The following is a 22916-nucleotide window of genomic DNA, read 5'->3' as shown; positions in this document are numbered from 1 at the left end:
CATTTCACAATGTATGCGTGTGTTAAATCATCACATTGTACACCTGTAAAGAATCACATTTTACAACTTAAATATATATAATTTTTATTTTTCAATCATGTTTCAATAAAGCTGTGAGAACAAACAAACGAAAAAACACAGGACTAAGAAAGATGAAGACTATTTTTCCTTAAAGGAAAATCAGTGTTTATTTTAGAAGTAAGACAATGGAGATCGGCCAGGTGAAAGAAAAAAAAAAAAAAAAAGTATTTTAACTAAAGAGTGGAATATTAACTTACAATGAAAAGATGTGATAAAATTAAGGATCTTGAAGTTTATGTGGGATTATCCAGGTCCTAAACGCTATCACAGTCAAAGAGAGAGGCTGTGGGTGATTATCCACAAATATAGTGGAGAAGGCAGTGGTGAAAAGAAGCAAAAGGGATGTGGATCACAAGCTCAGGAATGCTGATGGCTATGGAAACTGGAAGAGGCAACTAATGAAACCTTTATAGTCTTGCCTTTAAGGGTCTCTTTATGTTTCATATATATATATATATATATATATATATATATATATATATATATATATATATATATATGTAATGTCAGGGGCTTTAAATGTCCAGGGGCTTTATTTCTATTTAGTATGAGAAGAATAGAAAAAAATACCTCTAAATGTAATTTTAAATTTAAATGTAAATGAACATGAAAGTCTCCATCTTCCAGGAAGTGGAAGTCACCAGAGTCTGTTTTTAACAAAGTGCACTGCCATTTTTCCTCCCAAACAATACGCAATTCACATGGGAACTCATTTCTACATGCCTAGTTATATCTGCTGTGGATTCTACTGTCACCCAAGGGCAGGTATCTAGTTTGCAACACTACTCGTGTATTTTAATGGTCTGGGCTACTTAAAGACATGTGTGCTCTGCATTTTGTTTTCAATTTAATGCTCATTAAAAGAGAGAAAACAATGGGTTAACAAAACTGTTCCTCTTCAAAATAAAGCTTTGAAAAGGAGAGCATGTACATTTGCTCCAACAAATAACAACTTGGAAAAAAAAAAAAAGGATGAGATCTATTTTTTCAAAATAAATGTCATCGAGTGCAGCATTCTTATAAGAAATTTGGAACAGAGTTTTAAAAAATACAAAACATAATAACCCCAGTGCTGCAATCACACCTCTCTGAGTTATCTACTAATGTATTTTATTCACTTATTTCTGTGTGGTGAGTCTCAATTGAGGAAAGGAACCCAAGTTATGGAGTTAGCAAATGCCATTTGTCCTCAGGGTACATTTCTGGATGCTGTGTACTCCAGTTCTCCTCACCCCCTCTAGGACCTGCCTCAGGCATTTTAATCAAAATAATGTTTTAAACGTCCTCTCTAGAACACTGTTCATTCAAACTCCGTTTAATCAGGTGAGAGTCACCTGCCTGAGACTCTAAGCAGCTGATACTTTCCCAGTGAATTTTCTCACTGCCTGGGAGTACTCAGGGTCAGCTACTAGCAGATTATATTTCTCCTCGCCCCCCTGCGGCCCTTCCCATCCTCGTTAGCCGTAGGAATAGAGGATCAGTTCAGGGTGGGGGCCATCGCCGGGGACCCCTCCCTCTCCAGCGCCAGGGACAAGTCGCTCTCGCAGCTCCGGAGCCGCTGAGCGGAATAAACTTGTCAGCTCTCTCCTAGGCCACCGGTGACATCACTCGCGAAGCTGATTCCCGGCTCCCAGTTCCTGGTTTCAAGAAGCGTTGGTGGGTTAATCCGTTTGTCCACCGCTAGAAAGGGCTCATCGCCAGCTGGTTACAGGCCCCGGTCACCGAGGAGCGACAGGACCCGCGAAGAAGGGAGAGTGAAGGCAGCGAGGGAAAGAGGAACCTAACAGGTTACAGTGTGAAATTCAGCCCAGCGCACTACTTGCTGTCTCTCCTGCCCGCGCTGGTCCTCAGCACCAGGTGAGTCCAGGAGCTTGAGGCACCGAGGAAAGGAGCAGGGCAGGTGAGAGGTTGGTCCTACTGAAGGCGCCCCCGACCAGTGGGGGCCAAGGACACACAGTTCAGCTCTACCCATCACCTCCCTTCGTTAGAGGGCTTCTACGATTAGGATTCTGGTCTACTGCTGCAGCCAAGTCCTTTTGGAGGAAGTTTCAGTACTGCTTCCTGTGCAGAAACAAAGGATTTTTCTTACCGTAGACAACATGCTTCAATACAGCCCTAATAGCAAGCATGCAGTCCACGGGAAATAGACCAAAGAAGTGAATAGAATCTAGATACAAGGAAGAAATCGTTGCCAGGGAAAGTCCCTACAATGGCCTTCCAACGCAAGTTTCTGATTTTAGGGTATAGGGAGCCTGGGGAAGCAGGTAGGTTCTAGAATACCTGAAAACTTGTACAAAAAAGAAAATAAAGAAAGAAAGAAAGAAAAAAGAAACAAAGAAAAAAAAGAAAACAGAAAAGTCCCTGGATCCCTGAGAAGACCTGTTTTAACTTTTGGGGGAGGCTAAGTGGTTGGTGAGAGACTGCATACATTTTTATTTGTGTGTCCTCTCACCTGAGCTAAACAAATAGCAAACAAGGCCACTTATAGTTAGAAACACATTGAGTACTGATGTTCTCTCACTGATTCCAGATGGGACTTTTTAAAGGTTTTATATATATATATATATATATATATATATATATGCACACACACACACATATATGTATATATATGTATATGTGTGTATATATGTATATATATATGTGTGTGTATGTGTGTGTATATATATATATGTATGTATATATATGCACACACATATATACACATACACACACACACATTTTGAGTTTGGGCAACTCTATGTAAATTAAAATACAAAATATTTACACACTCCAGAAATTCACAGAGTGCCCCATTTCAGGCAACACCCCCACAAAAGTAACGACTTATTTCTAACACCATAGATTGTGTGTTCTTTAAATTTTTATAAATGGAATCATGCACTATATTCCCCTTCATGTCCAGCTTCTTTCATTTAATAAAAACTCTCAGAGTCATCCATGTTTTTTGCTCTTTTTAGTGCTGAGTGATATTCCATTGTGTGAATAAACCACCATTCGTTTTGTTTTACTTGTTCATGGGCATTTGAATTGTTTCCTGTCATTGCCTTTTACAAAATAAAATTGTCAAGTGCATTCTTGTACATATATAATTGGAATTGCTGCATTATAAAATAAGCATAGTTTAACATTATGAAACACTGGCCTCCTGTTTTTGAAAGTGTTTGAACCCTTTTTTACTCTGACCAGCAAGGTATGAGCGACCAAACTGCTGCACATCTTCGATAATGCTTGGTATTTCACAATATTATTTTATAATTTTGTTAGACATTCATATAATTTATGAAGTAATCCCCCTGATAAATCTAGTACCCACCTGGAACCATATATAATTATAACAATTAGTATTGATTATTTGTTCTATGCTGTATTTACTGTATCGCAGCGACTATTTTGTAACTACCAATTTGTACTTCTTAATCCCTCCCCCTTTTTCACCCATCCCTTCAAACTCCCTCCCTTCTAGCAAACATCAATTTGTTCTCTGTATCTGTTTCTGTTTTGTTTGTTCATTTATTTCATTCTTTAGATTCCACGTATAAGTGAGGTCATATGGTATTTGTCTTTTATGGTCTGACTTCTTTCACTTAGCATAGTAGCCTCTGGGTCCATCCATGTTGTTGCAAATGGTAAGATTTCATTTTCTTTCTTTTTTTTTTTTTTTTTTTTTTTAAGGCTGAGTAATACTCAAATATATAAATGTATTACAGTTTCTTTATGCAGTCATCTATTGATGGGCAGTTAGGTTGCTTCCATATCTTGGCTATTGATAATAGCTCTGTAGTGAATGTAAGGGTACATATAGCTTTTAAAATTAGTGTTTTGGATTTCTTTGGATAAATACCCAGAAGTGCAATTGCTGAGTCATAGGGTAGTTCTCTTTTCAATTTTTTGCAAAACCTCCAAACTGTTGTTCATAGTGGCTACACCAATTTACAATCCCACTAATAGTACATGAGGGTTCCTTTTCCCTGCTTCCTCACCAGCACTTGTTTTTTGTGGATTTATTGATGATGGCCATTCTAACAGGTGTGAAGTGATAGCTCATTGTGGTTTTAATTTGAATTTCTCTGATGGTTACTGACATTAAGCATCTTTTCATGTGCCTATTGGCCATCTGTATGTCTTCTTTGGAGAAATGTCTATTTAGGTCCTCTGCCCCTTTTTTCAATTGGATTGTTCATTTGTTTGTTTTTAGTGTTGAATTGTATGAGTTCTTCATAAATTTTAGATATAACCCCGTATCGAATGTATCATTCGTGAATATCTTCTCCCATTCAGTAGGTTGTATTTTCTTTTTGTTGATGATTTCCTTTGCTGTTCAAGTATTTCAGTCTTTTTAATTTTAGCATCTCTAGTCTGTGGTTTAGCTTTAAATTTTATTATGTCCTTTGCAAAAAAAATTTTTTTTTCATTTTGGAGTCCAATATATCCTTCCCCCCTTTTATTTATTATTATTTATTTATTTATTTATTTTAATTCAAGCTTATTGAGGTGACAATTGTTAGTCAAGTTGGTAGGTCTCAGGTGTACAATTTTGTAATACAGCATCTATATTATCACATTGTGTATTTACCACCCAGAGCCAGTTCTCCTTCCATCACCATATGTTTGATTCCTTTTATCCTCATCTATCACCCCCGTCCTCCTTACCGTCTGGTAAAAACTAAACTATTGTCTGTGTCTATGAGTTTTTTTTCTTTATTTTTGAGTCTTGTTCCTTTGTTGTTTTCAGTTTTATATCCCACATATCAGTGAAATCATATGGTTCTCTACTTTTTCTGTCTGACTTATTTAGCATAATAATTCAAGATCCATCTATGTTGTCGCAAATAGCACTATTTCACCTTTTCTTATGGCAGAATAGTATTTCATTATGTATATATACCACCACTTCTTTTTCCATTCATCTGTCAAAGGGCACTTTGGTTGTGTCCATGTTTTAGCCACTGTAAATAAAGCTGCAATGAACACTGGAGCACATATATCTTTATGGATAAACGTTTTCAGATTTTTTGGGTAGATACCCAGGAGAGGGATTGCTGGGTCATGTGACCCACCGATACGTCCTTTTTAATTGTTAGTGTTCTTTTTTCCTTATCTAACAAATGCTTGCATTACACAAGATCATAAATCTATTTTGTATATTCTCTTGTAGAAACATTATTGGTTTAATCTTTATCTTTAGGTCTGTGATTCAACTCAGATTATTTTTTTGTGTTCCGCATGGAATAGGAGTCATATTTTTTATTGGTTTGTTTGTTTTATTTTTCCATGTCAATATCCAAGAAATAATGTCAACCTTATTTGCTAAAATCAATTATTTTTCCATTGGATTGGATTGGAGTCTTTGTTGAAAAACATTGGACCATAATTGTGTTAGTGGTCTATGCCTGAAATTAAGATTTTGTTTCATTAATCTATTATTTGTATATCCTTATAATAATCCTTTAGGTTATATCTTTTAATATAGTTTTGTAGACATTTTTGGAATTAGGTGGTGTAAATTCTAAAATTTGTTATTGTCTCTCAAAATGTTTTGGTTTTTCTAACTCCTTTGTATCTCCTACAAAAAGTCTATTAAAACTTGACACAGATAGCTTTGCATTTCCAGAAAAGTTTGGGGAGAACTGACACCCTAACATTTAAATCCTCCAAGCAATGAGCCTGCTATATCTTTCCATTTATATAGATCTTCTTTAATTTCGCTCTTCAATATTTTATAATGTTTTGTGTGACAAATTTGTACATCTTTGGTTAAATTTAATCCAAACCATTTGATCTATTTTGATACTATTGAAAATGACACGTTTTAAATTTTATTTTCCAATTTGTTGCCAATTTATAAAGCTATGATAAAAATTTTAATATTTACTTTGTATACTTCAACCTTGCTACATTTGCATATTATTTCTACATATTTTGTTGTTGAATTGTTAAAAATGTCTATGTACACAACCATTTTGTCTGGGAATAAATATAGTTGTTTGTTTTTCAATTAATATGGAGTTCCTTTTTTTTTTTTTTTCTTGCCTTATTTCACTGACCAGGTTCACTAGTACAATGCTGCATAGATGTGAGGAACATAGATGCTCTTTCCTTTTACATAATCTTAGAGAGAAATCATTTAATATTTTACCATTAAGGGTGTCTTATCTATAAATCCCCTTCACCAGATTGACATTGTTTCTTCGTTTCCTATTTTTGCTGAGTGTTTTTAATGAATGGATGTTAAATTTTGTCATTTATTGCATCCATTCTCATAGTCATATGCCATTTCTTATTTATACTGCTATTGTGGTGAATTATATAAATTCATATTTGAGTATTGAAACAACCTTTTATTCCTTGGATTAACTCAATTTGCTCATAATACCTTGCCATTTTATGTATTGCTAACCTTTATTTTTAATGTCCTGTTGACAATATGTGTGTTATATTCATGAGTGGTATTGGTTTGTAGTTTTCTTTTGTTGTAATATTCCTTTCAGGTTTTTATTTCAGTATTCTATTGGTCTCAGAAAATAAATTGAAAAGTGATATGTTCTTTCCTATTTTCTGAAAGAATTTTTGTAAGATTGGTATTATTTTATTCCTAAATGCTTGATAGAATATAGAAGTTAACCAATTTGGGCCTAGTGTTTTCCTTGAGAAAAAAGACTTACAAAAAATCACTTTTTAATAGACATAGGAATAGATCTGCTACTTTTTGTTGTATTTATTTTAATAAGTTGTGCTCATCCAAGAAAACTATACATTACAAATAAGTTATTGTTTTTTGTAGCATAATGATGTTCATAATGTTTCCTTTTAAAATTATAATATTTGTAGAAACCATATCCATATTCACTCATTCATAATTTTGGTAATTTTATTTTCTTGCTCAATCTTACTAGGGGTTTTTAACTTTACTGTTTTTTTTCCCCAAAGCTGATATTAGCTATGTTCATTTTCTTTCTTGTTTGTTGTTTTTCAGTTAATTTACTCTCACTCTTGTCTTTATTTTCTTTCTTCTACTTCCTTTGGGTTTCAGTTTCTTTTGCTCTTTATTTTCTAGCTTCTTAAGGTGTAATCTTTTAAATATTTTTCTAAGTATTAAACTTAAGTATAAATTTTACCCTAAACATTGCTTTAACTTTCGTTCATAAATTTTGTTTTTTTGTTATTGTTGTTTTAATTCAGACTGAAATATTGCCTAGTTTTTCTTGTGGTTTCTTCTTTGATCCATGATTATTTAGAAGCATTCTTAATTTCCAATCATTTTGAAATTTTCCGATATATTTTTGTTACTGATTTCTAGTTTATTCATTTTTTTCCAGAGAATATACTCTCTTTGACTTTAATGATGTAAAATGTATTGAGACATATTTTATTGTATAACATATGCTCTATCTTGGAGAATATTCCATGTATGCCTGAAAAGAATGTGTGTATGTATGTTTGCATTTGATGTGTTAAGTAATCCATAAATGTAATTACATTAATTTCTGTAAAAGTATTATTCAAAAATTCCATATTCTTAGAAAAATCCCCAACTATGGATTGAATACTTAGTAGTGTCAATTTTTTCTTCATGTTTTTTGAAGTTTTTATTGAAGACCTTGTCCTTGTTGAAGGGTAAGTTTTATCTTCTTCATTAATTGACATTTTATCATTATGACACTTCCATTATCTCTGGTAGTATTCCTTCTTTTTGATGTCTACTTCTTGTGACGTTAATATAGACTGCCCAGCTTGCTTCTTTTTCTTCAAATCAATAACACTTTATTTTCAGTTTCTTTTAATAATAATATTAGGGCAGAGGCAATGCTTCCTTTTGATAAATAGTTACTTACTATGTATTTATTCCAATCATCTCTAGGTATTAAACAGAAAACAAGTTGCATAATGCACTTTTGACTCAATGCTTATCCTGTAGACTTGGTTAGTAGAGGCACTGAGGTAGGATGGAGAGGTTCTTAACCAGTACCTCAGGGATCTAAAAGTCAGAAGACAGGGGCTGGCATGAGCCCTTTGAAATTGTTTGCAATATCAAAGGTTTTGTAGGTATGTTTTTTTCCTAGATAGGACATCTGAACTTTTTCTAGAGGAATTTTGACTTTTCTAGCTAAGAAAGGGTCACAAATCTGACTCATGTGGATAGTTTCTTTCAATCAGAAGATATAACTCTAGCCACTTGGTACCTAGTGTTACTCACTAAAAACTATTTTTTGCTAATGCCTTAACAATGTTCTGTCATTGACATTTTTGTGGCTACAGTTTATGCCTCAACAATTTTTAGAGCATCCATTAGCATTTTTTCTGTTATGAATATTTTAAAACAAATTTGAGCAAGATATTTTTTATAAGCCCATAATTATCTCGTGCTAACAGATATACATTAAAAATAAACTAAATTAAGAGAAATATAATAATCGTTATATAGGGAACAATTTCTACCAAAGAGCACCCAGGACCTGCCAGATTCCATCCTATTTTTTGTTTTTTGTAAGAGTATATCAGAGTATGCAGTGTGTACTCATATGCATCTTTGAATTGGGACTCCTCAATGAAGCGCAGTAACAGGAGAACCCCTGCTATGGATGTGAAGTCAGACAACTTGAATTTGGTGTCAGAACCTTGCACTATCTTCTGTACTTTGTGGACAGATCCCATTTCCTCTTTAGGACCTGGTTTCCACATCTCTGGGATTGGCTCTAACAGCAGTCCACTCTTTTCTTGTCCCCTTCCTCCTCCTTCTCTCTTTTTTTTTACTTCTTCCTCAGCTGTCCCTCCTCCTCCTCTTTCTCTTCCTCCTATTCGTTCTTCTGTCCTCCCTTTCCTTCAACAGTTCTTGTGTGCATATAGCAAATACGCAGGCCAGTTACTGGGCATAATAGTTAATTAGAAAGAACTGTTTACAAGAACTGTTGCAGCGGTAATGACAATGCATTGTCCTGCTGGTAAAAACTGCTTAGCTCACCAGCAGGAGATTTTCTAGCTCAAGACTTTTAACCTAAGGTCTCCGTAAAGCAGTGTCTATGATTACCATGATTCTTTACAAATTTGGAGGATGAGAGGTTGAGGTTCTTGATATATTACTCAATATCTGATATTTTTCTGGTAATAACTATGTATAGTGCCAGTTGGATGCTGGATTAGTCATGGGGGTGACTTTTTGGTTTTTTTCCTCAATTTTTTTTTTTTTTTTTAATTTTACTGGGGAATAAGGGGGAACAGTGTGTTTCTCCAGTGCCCATCAGCTCTAAGTCATTGGCCTTCAATCTAGTTGTGGAGGGCACAGTCAGCTCCAAGTCCAGTTGCTATTTTCAATCTTTTAGTTTCAGGGGGTGCAGCCCACCATCCCATGTGGACTACAACCTTGTTGAGAACTCACGCTTGAACCAACTGAGCCATCTGGCCACCCCACGAGGCGCTCAGTGGCAGCTCGATGTCTTCAATTTAGTTGTGGAGGGTGCAGCTCACTGGCCCATGTGAGAATCAAACCAGTAACCCTGTTGTTCAGAGCTCGCGCTCTAACCAACCGAGCCATCTGGCCACCCCGGATTACTTCTTAAATTATATAAATGTCTAACTACTATGCTCTACACCTGACATTGATATAAAATACTACTGAATGTCAAAAATATTAATTAAAAATTATTTCATATTTTTCATTTGGTAGATCAAAAGTTTAGCATTGGTTTTTTAAAAAATGTGTTTACTGCAATTAGAAAAAATATGGTCCTTTTATAATAATATTGTAACTATAGGGATTAAAGCTCTTAATTTATGAAATTTGACATAATTTTCTGGTTTTGCCCATTCTGACCTTTCCCATAGCAACTATAGTAGCTGATGCACTATTGCACTGATTTGTCCATCATTTTCTCTGTAGTGAACATGCATTAGGGCCCCCATTACAATTTCTTTGTTGTCCTGCAGGAAAGCTTACTATTCAGCCTTCAGCAAAAGCCAAGCATTTTGCTTTTATAAACTGGCAAATGCCACAGAGATAAAGAAAGCTATTTGATTTTGACAATTGGCTCTTCCCCTCAGGAGACAGCAGGTAAACTGAGTAAAATGCAGTTTAATGACATGAGTAATGTAACCAATATAGAAACTCGTTTAAGGTATGCACAAATAACTGTGCATACCTCAAAGAAAGTAAACAGGGCTCAGTTTAATTGATGCAGCGTAGAATGACTGTACTTTTTAAATAACTTCATTCTGTAGAAGTATTAGGTCGCTATGACAAAGCAGCCAATAATTTATTTCAGAAGGAAAGAGTTTCGATATTAAAAGAAAAAGTGTTACATGAAGTGTTCTTTGGTTCCTGATGAAAAATGATCCATGGGGTGCTTGAGAAGGCTTGGGTTTTATTCTAGTAAACTTTTTGTTCCTTTAAGCCTTGTTCTACTATTGGTTCCTTTGAATTAAGTTTTAAATGATGTGGTAAGGGGAGAGACATCACAGGGAAGGAGTGAAAGTCTACCAATTTTGGTGATTTTCTGCATCAACCATATATGAGTATTGTAAGCAGATGTTTGGGTAGAGTCTTCCTAACAGGAGTCAATTTATTTGTCTGTCCTGGGACCTCTGATCTTTAGCACTCATACCACATGTTAATTTGTATTACATTGTAAGGAAGTGTTATATGATGGTGATGCCCCAGACTCCTCTTTTTCTGGCTATTAATCTAATCTTAGTGTCCGCAAGTAAATTGTGATGTTGGAAATCATTCCAATTTAACGTCTCTGAAATACTCTCTGGGAAATTTGAGCTAGTTTTCCCTATGTCCGTTCACAAAGTAAGGCTTCCACACCCACTTCATATGCCTCTCTACACAGTCATTATTTATGATCAGTTTTATACCATTCTGAAGAGTCAGATTATAGAAATGTATTTTTCCCATATTTAGATGATATTATGCCAGTAAGGTTTTTTGCTTTGTTTTGTTTACTTTTCTGGAAAAGAATGTTTAAAATGTTCCTAGGAATACGCATTTTCTCTTTGCCTCTAATCTGTCATCTCTGACTACTGAAATGTAGGAAATATTATTTTGTTTTGTGTTGTCTTAAGAAGAAAAATAGAAGCAAATTAGGTTTCAGATAATAACTTGCTTTGAGTAGCTAGTAGTTAGTCCAGTGCTTTGTTTTGTTTTTGTCTTTCAATGGATGAAAATATCAGGTTTTAATAAATGGTTTTTAATTTTCCTGGAAAAATCTGACATAGAAGAATATGTAGTGGGAGAAAAACATAGAAATACCTTGCTTTCCCTGACGTCATTGATGACATCATTTCATCATCAGTTTCTCTGTCTTTAAGGTGTGTCAAATATCATATCATGATATTGTGACATATGTCATCTTATGTCAGAAAATATGGACTTTGGCATGGCTGTTATTTTATGAAGTTAATTCTAGAAACTAACTCTTTATCCCGTGTTTATGTTAAATTGAGTGTTTTTCCATTTTTCTGAAACAAAAATCAGATACATTCACCCAATCATGTGACCTGAAGTTATACATATAACTCCAGATGATGTTAATTGTATCTATAAGCAAATCTCAGACATGTGGAGTAAGTGGAAGTTCCTCAATTAGGCAGCAAGTCTTTGAGGTCAGGGTCTAAGTCTCAGGATTCTTAATGCCCACCATGAATCATTTTCAAGAGTCTAGCACATGGGCTAAATACGTATCTATTTGAGAAAGCAATCAGATTTTCTGTATTCTCAGATTACCTCTGAACATATTCCTTACCTCTAGGATGCTGTGTCTTTTGGTGTTTATGTAATACGTTGAGAGAAGGTGATCAGTGCAATAAATAGACTCCCTTTAGACCTATGGTTATACTTTTGACAATAAGAAGCCCATTGAGTTTTTCATTGTACTTATAGTTTTAGTCTTATGCACATAATTAATTTTCAAACAAATTTTACATAGTATATCTATTCTAGATTTCTGACCTCAAGAAGTAAACAAAGACATTTTTCAAAAGTCCTCTGCCTACTGATAATTATCGCATAAGAATCACTTCATTTATCTTCACCATATTCTATCTAATCTTTCTATCTCTATTTCTTTCCATGTCAAACACACAGACACACACACACACACACACACACACACACACACACACACATTCTCATCCACATTCAAGTTCAGACTATTATTTCTACCTTATTTTTTTCATATAATAATTTTAACCTGAAGCATCCTTCCTGCCCTTCTCTACCCAATTTATATCTTTCTTTCAAGTCAGATCATCATATTGTATCTAAGAAGTCTTTTCCTGACCAGCTTTCAGTCAGCATCAGTTGTAGAGTGAATTTATCATATGTTTGCATATGTATTGCCTTCTATTTATTCTTATATTTGCTCTTCAGTTTAAGAAATAGAATTCTAGTCTATACTATATGTTCCAGTAAACTACACTTTATATTATTTAGCCCCCTTAAATATAGGCCTCTAGGCAATTAGTTCTTTCTTTTAAAAGAAATATTTTGTTTCCAGAATACCAAGTTATATATCCTCACTTGACATTTTTTTGAAAACACAGAAAAGAACAAAGACAAAAATTAAAACCGCCGGTTAATCCCGGAACTTTAACGCTATTGTCATTTTGTTTGAACCTATTCATAATAATGGGATCAATATATGATAAATGATTTTTGATTGGATCAGTTCACTTAAGCTGTAAATGCTGTCATCCTCAAAAATAAAATAGCCATTTATTTTACCAGCAAAATGAGTTCATTTGTCAATAGTATAGAATTGCAATTCAGAACAAACAAGCTATGGCAAACCATAGACAAGTCCAAAAGAAAACCAGGGGAAGGTTAGATTTTATGAGGTCTTAGGAGGAAACTAGGAAGGGTTGTTTTGAAGAAATAATAATTGGAGAACAAGAGTTTGAGGTTGTGGAGGTTTTTCATTGGCTCCAAGCTGTAGTTAGTGCTTTGTTGCTGAGGAGGGCGGGATCTTCCTTCCTTTTCTTAAGAATAAGAGATAAAATTCCTACCTAAAAAATGTCCTCCTTGTCGAAATAACTCTTATCTTCCTTCTTCCTACTGGTAATGTCAGCTGTAACTGAGTGGTGAGTGAGAGCTCCCTCTTCAGGGCTTCCTGACTCCATTTTAAATGAGGTTTTCTTTATTTTTTGTTTCCCACAATGCCTCGATATAAATCAAGCTCTGAATTTAGATTAATTCTAAAAACTGTTCTGTTAGTTTCTAAATTGTGTAGTTCACATTTAACAATCCATTACAATGCAGATTTTGGTAATATTATTTAACCTAACACATTAGCACATTTAGATTGCTTATTTAGTTTCAATTAAGGATCCTGGCAATTAGATGGGTCAAGTAAATGAGTCAAAGGATATAACTTAGTACAATCATGTAAGATCCTGAAAGTGCTTCAGGAGTTTAGTTGGCTAGTTACATCGTTTTCTGCCAAGGGATAGAGAATTTTAATTGCTACATTTTTTTTTTTAGGAAAACAAATATAATAAAGAATATTTTAAAATAAAAAGATAGTTTTCATAGGCTGCACATTGTAATTCAAATCGTTAACTGTTGGCCTCTTACACTGACCACACAATGGAATGCAATAAGACTGAATTACAGGTATGGCCCAACTTGAAGGATGATGTATTGTCCTGTTGAGAATTCAAGCTTCCTTGAAATAGGCTGGCAGCAGAGCTTCCCTGTATAGACAAGACCTCTTTTATAGAAAGATTCTACCTTATGCACTATTGTAACGTCTAGTTAAAAGTTTAATAGTTTTTTCTATTTGTTCATTTTAATTCAGAGGTTGAATCATTTATATAGACTAAGTAACTAAAGACGAAATGATAATTAATGCTTTTCCTGAGATCCACTATACACAGTAGTAATGGCACCTTTATTGAACAGAAAATAGCATAGTTTATACTTTATTCCATTAACTGCTTCATGTTCATTAGTTCAGCATCCAGAGAGGAAACAAACTTTCAACTGATACCACGGTTCTAAAATTAAATCAATCCACCATCTTAATTATGAACTATCAAAAAGCAAATTTTCAGATTCAAATGATAAGTAGCAACAGGTTAGGCTTTTGAAAAGAATATGAAAGTCTTGGCCTCGGTTATTTCATATAAATATATTCTTTGTTAATTTGCAGAACCAAAAAGGACACATTTCACCCTTTTATGTTGTTCCAATGTTATTGTCACATAGATTATTCAGTTTTAAGCATTTGAATCTAAATAAACTATAGTTTATAAAGCTTATGGAATCAGTTATAAGTCATGGGACAAGGACAATTAAGGAGACCTTGAAAAAAACTGCAGAATCTTCTCCTTGTCTTTGCTAAAGTGGAAAAAATCCATCTTTTCACTTTCAAGAATTTTATGTGAAGCCACCAATGAATAATAATCTCTATTTCAGGAAAAGAGTCCAAAAGTCTTGTTAAATCAAACTCACCCTTGATTTGAAAGAGGCAATTATGATGATGTCATTCCCTAACTTATCTTAAATAAATGTTGAATTTGAAGGAACCATAAAAATTAATGAGCTCATACAGATTAACGGCAGCTGCAATTACCAGCAAGGACATCCCCTCCATTCTTCACCACCTAGACGATGTTCATTCTCCATAGAGTAATTCAAAAAATACTTTCATTTCTTTGTACTTTACCTAGTCATTAAAATTATATGCTTTATAATATTATAGCAGATGACTTCTGTAGTAGATGAAAAAACAAAGGCATAGGTAGGTGATAGATAGATGGATAGGTGGATAAAGTTGCTAGATGTAGTTCATAAAATTGTGTTTAAAAATTACGGGGACCCTACAAAGACAAAAACCTTTCTAATTATATAATTCCAACTCTCATGCACCTAAAATTGTTATTGTCCTATTGATAAACTTTAGAATCACTTTCCTTAAAATATGGTGCTATACGTATAATGTGGGCTTTTAAATTTAAAATCCAGAGCTATTTTAATGTGGAAAGTTTAGTGAATATTACAATAGTATCTTAAGGTTGAGTTTGGCTTTTCTTTTCTCTTTTTTTCTTAGTTTCAGGTATACAAAACAACATAGTGATTAGAGATTTACATACCTCACAAAGTAATAATCCCTCTAAGTCTACTACCCATCTGACACCATACGTAGCTATTATAACAATATTGACTATATTCCCTATACTGTAGTTTACATTCTGTGACTCTATACATATATAGAGTCACAGAATGTATATATATATATATATATATATATGTGTGTGTGTATATATATATATACACGTATATATGTATGTATATATAGTGTGTGAGTATAATATACATATATATTAATTATAGTTGACATACAGTATTATTATTTTATATTAGTTTCAGGGGTACAGCACAGTGGTGGTTAGGTATTTATATAATTTATGAAGTAGTCCCATGATAAACCTAGTAGTCATCTGGCACTATATATAGTTTTTACAATATTATTGACTATATTTCCCATACTGTATTTCACATCCTTGTGACTATTTTGTAACTACCAATTTGTACATCATAATCCCTTCACCTTTCTCACTCATCACTACCCCCCCACCCCCCGCTGGGTTTTCCTTTTTGATTTTCAAGCACTCAAACATCACACAGACACACGCACGCATATACACACACATTGATCTGTTGCCTTTATTGTTTCACATTTAGTTACTCTTTTGATATTTGGGTTTTACTTTTCTTTTCAATTACTCAGTCCATTTAATATACAAATTAAATAAACATGCACATATGTACATATGTACATGTATGCATATTTATAATTTGGAAAAATAGCAATAGAAAATAAGGATCACAAAAAGAAGGAGAGAGAAATATTCTTGAAGGCTAAAGTGATTAAATATTAAATTTATTTCTGAAAATTTTTGTAGACAGAAATATTCAGTAGGCTAATAAATAATTTAGTATAATTATCAAACAAGGCATATTGATTTATACAGAGAAAAGATGTTTTGCACGGCTTTAAATTGTAAAACATTTATTTTGTATGTCTGTCTGTAGTCAGTGTTGAGCAACATGTTGGGTAATGTCATCAGGAAAGAGTTAAATATGGAAGTGACTATTTCTTTGGATAACCTTAGGTCATGTAGACCATTGGAAGTCTGATCAACTGAATTTCTAAACTTCCCTTTAGACATTTCCCACCACATAAATCTTTATTACATGAAGATTGACCTTGGCTCTTCAATATGTTTGTGCTAAGCTCAGAAACAAGTCAATGTGTTGACTGTTTCAGTGTTACAAGTTTGGATACAATCAAATTGTTGGCCTTACAATAATGTAGTTAATGAATGCTATTGACAAATACAAACTACTTTCTAAAATAAAAATATTGAGTATTTCTCGAAAAGACCTTTGCATATATATGTAAAAACCTTTTTATCATAAATTTAAATTGAGTGTTTTACTTATTTTTTGGAATGTGATTTTAAAACATGTCTAAACTCTTATAGTGGGTTGGTCCCAAGATAGCTATTTTATTAGGCATATGTTTTGTTTGAATCAAACATGTATATATTGAAATTACAGATATATTTATATTGATAAGGAGAGGGTGGGTATTAAAAATAGAGATCATTTTTTTTTCCTTAAGGAATGCTTCTCTCCTAATTGAGTCAGCATATTTTCTAAGGCACCTCACCAAATAAGTTTCTTCCTTATATAGGTAGAATCAACCTCACTTTTTAGTTAACACTTTGAAACTTTATTTTGCTGCCTAGTTTCATTTTAAATAAGCCAAGTTGTGTTAGATAAAGGAAATATCATGTTGAGCTACCTATGTGCTTGTTTTCCTCAAGAGTAAATTATTTGTACTTATCACAAATATGCTAATATATTTTTTGTTGTTTATTTCTTCACAATTCTTCCATAAAATGTAGCAAATGGTCTTCCACATTTCCATCATGCTTTAAAATTATTATATATTTTATGTATTCTTATAGAAGAATTGGTCAAAGATATGAATAGAAAATTCATAGAAGACTATAATGAAAAGAAATTAAATATTTAAAAACATTCTTAACCCTCCTGATAATGCATGAAGTACAAATAAAAACAATAGTACTTATTTTCTCATATAAAAAAAAAAAACAACTTGCTAATTAAAAAACAAAAAATAGTACTGACCCATTAAGTGGTCACAAGGAAACTCACATACATAGAGAAGGGAAATACTATAATAATTCTACTTTTGCAATTTATTCCATATGAATATGTTCATGAAAGAGAATTTATATAAAACATTCTAATATCTGGAACACCTAAAAGAATACAAAACAAGTTCACAGTATTTCCCCTCTCAGAAAAGTTATTACATTTATTACTACCATAGATAGGCCTAACACCAAAGAACCAATCTATCAAATAGTGCCAAAAGTGTAAATACATGGAAAGCTTATCCTTACATTGGTAAGCATGAAATTACGTTGTAACTCCAGACTGTGAAAGTGTTTGCTAAAGACTAAATATACCTTTGTTTTATTCTCAAATTGGAATGACTGTGTCTAACTATACATGTCTTCTGGTAACAGATGTTCCAGACCCTTGAGGATCACCCTAAGTGTAGTTGGAAGCATGAGAAGGTGGTTCACCATTTTATTTGGAAAACAGACCCAGGCATAGACACAACAGAAATAGCAGTATTTCTGTGAGCCTTTTCTATCTTATATCACAGCAGACTTTGAATGACACCAATTATAGGACTGTTTCTAAAAATTTTGGCTATAGTATCTAACTGTTCACATTGCCATTAATAGTAGTTTTATGTGTATCAGTTAGGAAGTTCAGAATAATATAAAGAAACAAAATTGCACCTACTCAGAAAAGAGATATTAGAAGAAATCTTAGCATTGGTTCAGAAAATCCTATGAATTACTATTCTGAATGACTGAACTTCTAAAATTGTGTCTGTGTGACTTTTTTAACATTCAAACTATTATATGAAATCTTTCCAATGGGTTTATGGATACTTATGAATCAATTTTATTGCTTTGATGTGCAATACATCAGTCTCATTACACTGACTCACATGTGGTATATCTCCTGTTAAAAAATCCTATAAAAATCACTCTGGAGGAAATAATTTAAAAATAGAAGCTGCATACATTCTGTTTTTAAAATATAAATCAAAATTATTCTTAGGCTGTTTCATTGAAGAATACTTTTGGGGTTTCATTTTATGTTATTTTAAAACATTTTACCTTGAGCTACAAACATTGAGCTAAAAAATCCATTATTCATATTCTTTTGGAATTAGATTAACAGAATTATTAGAGAACTAATTTTACTAAATAGATAAAATTAAGTAGTGGAAACTACTTAATTAGAGCAAAGTATTTAGATACGAAACTGTTTGAATTCATTGTTGTCCAACTTCCTACCCATTATTGAGCCATCTGTATGGTATCCAAACGTCCACTAAGCCTCTATCTAAAACTTCTGGAGAGTTCTAAAATAGTAAATTGAGTGTTTAATCAGCTACAACAAACCCTCCTATACCTTTCACTAATTTATTCTAATTTTGTCTTCTAGAGCAAGACAAATACTACCTTACTTCCCATGTGACTTTTTAAAGTATGTATTCTTAACTGGTACATACATTGTTTTTTTTCTTCTTTATAGCAGCCCCAAAGAAATTTAAGTATTCATTAATACTTAAAACTCAGAGATCATTTGGTTATCACCTAGTGGAAAAAAAGCTGAACAATAAATTGAAGTTTCCTATCACGTCATTGACTCTTGAGTTTTTGAATATAATTGTCCTTGGAAAGTCTACTTCCAATATTGCAATTTTAGTTTTTTTCTTATTTTATAATTGATACCGAAGAGTCATATGTGGAACAAGTTTAAAATACAAGGGCAAGATTGTCCTCAATTGCTCTTTTCACATGGAATTCTAAGACTAGCTCCTCAGTTGCATTACCAATATATGGCCGCACCTCCATTGCTTCTAAAAATATATACACAGGAAAATTCAATCTTATTTTTGTTAACAGTTGTATTTATTCTAGGAGTGACTTACTTGACAGGTGATGTCACACAACTACTGAGATTGGCTGACTTTGGGTCTCTCCCCACTTTAAGTCAGAGAAATCTGAAGTGTACATGAGTGGCTGTGGCAATTGTCACAGTACCAGAAGGTAAATTGGGACTTTTAGGCTCAAAGTAAGACAACACTTTTGAAAATGATAAATTGTATCTACATTTATGATATTGTAAATAAAGATAATTCTTGTAAAGAACAGTGATAAACATGTTTTTTATTGAAAAACTTATTAAAAAAAAATAGAACTGGTGATAATGATAAAGCAAAAATGTTGACCTGTCAACTTGATGGCATTTTATGTCACTTTCCTGGAGGATGAATCCAAAGGTTAAAAATATTGCCTGTTGGATTCAAATATGCAATTGTGTGTATTTTTAAATGTTTCTAATTGAAAAGGGAAGATCAAGCTCACACACACAAAAAATATATTTTTGTGTTTTCTATATTTTCTATTCAACCTGGTCAATCTTTCCTTTGCCTTCTTGAACTATACATAATTCAAGTTATATAGTTATGATGATTACTTTTATGTTCTTGGTGATTAATTCTATCATCTCTATCATTCTGGGTCTGCTTCTATTGATTAAATTATGGATTGCCTGCTTCTTTGTATGCAGATACGTGTTTATTGGATGATAGCCATTGTGAGTTTTGCTTTCTCAGGTATTAGATATTTGTATATCCCTATACACATCCTCAATCTTGTTCTGAGGCACAAGAAAGTGTTTGATCCTTTGGAGGCTTATTTCTAAAATCTGTTAAATGAGACCAGATCAGTTAGGAGTTTAGGACTAATTTTGCCATTGCCATACTATTGAGCTAAAACTTTTCTGAATACTCTACTTGATGTCCTATGAATCATGAGGTCTTTTTTTGTTTTGTTTTGTTTTTACATGGTGATCATTTCTCAGCCCATGGCTCTCAGGTGAGTTTTTTGCAGATCTCGAGTTCTTTGTGTGTAGCCAGCCCTCTCTTATGTGAAATCTTGCACAGAAAACTCTTACCAACTTGACTTCCTCATACACCCAGATTTCCTTCCTCAACTCAGCAATACCACTAGGCTCTATCTAGGTTTCCTCTACCACTGTTGCAGCCTGGTAATTATTCCAGCCAACAAACCAGGACAGTTGTGTGGCCTACCTCATTTGTTGCTTTGGGATCATTCTCCGCATGATGTTCAATATCTAAAAACCATTGTTTTATATTTTCATTTGTTTTCAACTGCTTCAGGTGGGAATGTAAATATAGTCCCTTTTACTTCATCTTGAATGGGAAAGAAGGTATTTTAATAGTTAGTGAATTGAAATTTTCTCCTTTGATCCTACCATATTATGAAGCAATCATTTATTGAAATTACTTGGTTCTTTAGATTCTAGATAATTGCATTTTTATCACAGGAGCTTTTGATATTTCCTTTCTGCTTATTGTTCACATGTCTCTAACTTCTTCTGGTTTTAAGTCATGATGTATCTCTCCTCAGTTCCTGTTACTTTTTAATTCAGTCTGCAACAGCCACTCCATAATCCATAGGTAAAATATTAGGAAGACTTGACTTTACATAGTTGGTTATTCTTTCCCTCTAAACTGCTGCTGTTGTTTTTCTCCTGCTTTCTAACTTTGAATTCTATCACAGTTATTTCTTGTTACATTATGTTAACATTTCAATTATTTTTTCGTTACTGTGGCAAAATAACAAAAAATGTTATTATTTTAAGCCAGGGGTAGGCAGATTACTACCTAGGGGCCAAATCTGGCTTTCAACCTGTTTTTATAAATCAAATTTTATTGGAACAGCCATGCTCGTTTGTTTACATATTGCTCATGGCAGCCTTCATATTACAATGGCAACACTGAGTAGCTGTGACATAGCTCATACATCTAGGAAAGCCTAAAATATTTACTATCTGGCCCTTTACAGAAAATGTTTGCCAACCCTGTTTTAATCTTTAAGGAGTGTGTTTGTGTATGTGTATGTGTGCACATGTGTATATTTCGTTTTTATATATCAAAGACAAAATTGTTTTGAGTGTTAAAGTATCTGAATTAAAATTTCAGCTGTAAAGCTTATCAGCTATTTGATTTTGATCAAGTTACTTGACCTGTTTCAAACAGCCTGAATTCCTAATGGGAATATTTATACATGTAATACTTATAATTAGGAATGAATGATAAATTCTATAGAAAGTGCTTTGTTCATAGTACACATTTAATAAAGATGCTTATTACCTCCATTATTAGAATGAATCATATAAAAGACAAAATAGTAAATATATACGTTTCATCATCATCAGATTGAAAGTTTGCCTTTTTTCATTTATGTCTCAGTGTCTGATGTAAATCTCTAATTTCTTAAATTCTTGTAAGAATCAAGTTACTCATAGAAAATCTTTAATAGGGGCCTGGTTTTACACTAAGGCCTTTAGGAGAATTCAACCATTTACAACTCTGGGTTACTATGCATATTCTCCCTATAATTCCAGATGTGTTTTCTAGCAGAAATCTTTTTTCAAAAATCCTTTTGTTTAAAGGCAGTCTTCTCTCTCTCTTTTTTTTTTTTTTTTTTAGAGTTTTATTTACCATTCCGTGTATATTATTTTAGATACCCAGAGACATAAGTGAAAATGTCAGTTGTGAGCTGGGCTACAGTATATCCATGCCCATGCCAATTTTTGTACATTCCCCCACCTTTAGATTTTAAGTGCTACAAATCCATTTTCACATTTCAGTTATTGAAGAAGGCTATTTCCCTTAGTGGCAATTTCTCTCTATATTAGAAAAAATGAGCAAAACTGCCACAGTCATGAATGTCCTTTAGCTCTTTTGGGGCTGAAAAGACCTTGAAAGTATTTCTCTCTACGGTTCTGAAGAACAAAGATTTTGTGCAGACCACACAGGGAGCTGATTTTCTTCCTGGCATATTTGCTTTTTAGTGCATTGAAGACTTGAAGTTTAATGTTTGCTTTTCTTTGTAAATATGACGCTACAGTGCTGATGGCTGGGGTTTAGCTTCTGTATCCAATCTGAAGTGCCAACAGGGAGAGCATGAAAAGCTAAACTGAGAATCGCAACTTCAGAACTGTAACAGCTATATACTATGTCAGAGGGGTAGTAGATTGGGGGAGGGGGATCATGACTTTGTTAGGGATATAAATGTCTAACTAGTACATTGTTTTGTACACCTGAAACTAATAATAATTAAAGAATGACATTACATAATGATAAAGGAGTCAATTATCTAAGAGGCTATAACAACTCTGAAAATGTATGCACATGAAGAAAGAGCATCAAAATAAATAAAATAAAATAAAAAAGAATTGCAACTTCAGAAAACTGAAATCATTTGGGGAGGCAAAGCTTTAATTTCTACATGATTGCTTTACTTCCCCAACGTTCTCAAAATATGTATATGATACAGTGTCAGATATACCTTGTTAAAATGTAGAATTAAAGGAAATGTTTTAAAATACACATTTATATTATTCCTGTATTTGGATCCAAACTAAGAGAAAACAAGAAAATGAACAGTCTGATTTGTTTGGTTATGATATTGCAGCACGTTAAATAATTTTTCTTATTTTGAAATGCCGGACTTTTTTTGAAAACTTAAAAAAAAAACCCACCTTATTTTATAAAGTGTATACTTAACATTAAATGATAAAATGTGAAATTGTTTTGTGAAGAAATGTTATACTCTATACTGTGCAAATAACTTTAAAATAGTAATTTGGCATTTATTAAGAAAAGTTTTTTCTTTTTAAG

At 33.1% G+C, this 22916-nt stretch overlaps 1 protein-coding gene across 1 annotated transcript in view; it reads left to right on the top strand.

Moving 5' to 3' along the window:
• Nucleotides 1-1192: 1192 nt before the first annotated feature.
• The window catches only part of LOC109453096 (zinc finger protein 133-like), a 45574-nt gene continuing 23850 nt past the window's right edge, over nucleotides 1193-22916 (top strand). Inside the window, exon 1 of the mRNA XM_019742594.3 lies at nucleotides 1193-1938. The gene's annotated coding sequence lies outside the window, so the exon portion shown is untranslated. The remainder of the gene's footprint in view (nucleotides 1939-22916) is intronic.

This window comes from Rhinolophus sinicus, chromosome 14, assembly GCF_057876585.1.
Source record: "Rhinolophus sinicus isolate RSI-liver-muscle chromosome 14, RSI-T2T, whole genome shotgun sequence".
Lineage (NCBI taxonomy): Eukaryota > Metazoa > Chordata > Mammalia > Chiroptera > Rhinolophidae > Rhinolophus > Rhinolophus sinicus.
The sequence above is the reverse complement of the archived record's forward strand: the minus strand, read 5'-3'. Positions and strand labels throughout refer to the sequence as shown.